The sequence below is a fragment of the Eleutherodactylus coqui genome, unplaced genomic scaffold (genome assembly GCF_035609145.1).
Source record: "Eleutherodactylus coqui strain aEleCoq1 unplaced genomic scaffold, aEleCoq1.hap1 HAP1_SCAFFOLD_42, whole genome shotgun sequence".
Taxonomy (NCBI): Eukaryota; Metazoa; Chordata; class Amphibia; order Anura; family Eleutherodactylidae; genus Eleutherodactylus; species Eleutherodactylus coqui.
This window is the reverse complement of record NW_027101829.1, coordinates 654,612-655,157: the sequence shown is the minus strand read 5'-3', so window position 1 is coordinate 655,157 and position 546 is coordinate 654,612.

Genomic DNA, 546 nt, shown 5'->3' with positions numbered 1-546 from the left:
AGGCCTGGGACAGGGGTCAGAAACGCTCTTTTCTCCTTAGGGAGAGCAACTATATACTATAAATAAGTGAGGAGACTCAAATGGCCACGCACGCTCCTCTGGGTAATATGCAAATAAGGGAGATGGAAATCTCCCTTATTTGAAAAAGCAATAAGCTTGAGCTCCCAGCCTAAAGCATGAAACAGAGCACGATTCGCGTCTAACACAAACTCACTGTTTTCACCGTCCTGTAACTCGGCACCTGAGAGGTGTAGACCGTGTTTGAAAAAGCAATAAGCTTTCGCTCCCAGCCTAGAGCATGAATCAGAGCACGATTCGCGTCTAACACAAACTCATTGTTTTCACTGTCCTGTAACTCGGCACCTGAGAGGTGTAGACCGTGTTTGAAAAAGCATTACGCTTGCGCTCCCAGCCTAGAGCATGAATCAGAGCACGATTCGCGTCTAACACAAACTCACTGTTTTCACCGTCCTGTAACTCGGCACCTGAGAGGTGTAGACCGTGTTTGAAAAAGCAATAAGCTTGAGCTCCCAGCCTAGAGCGTGA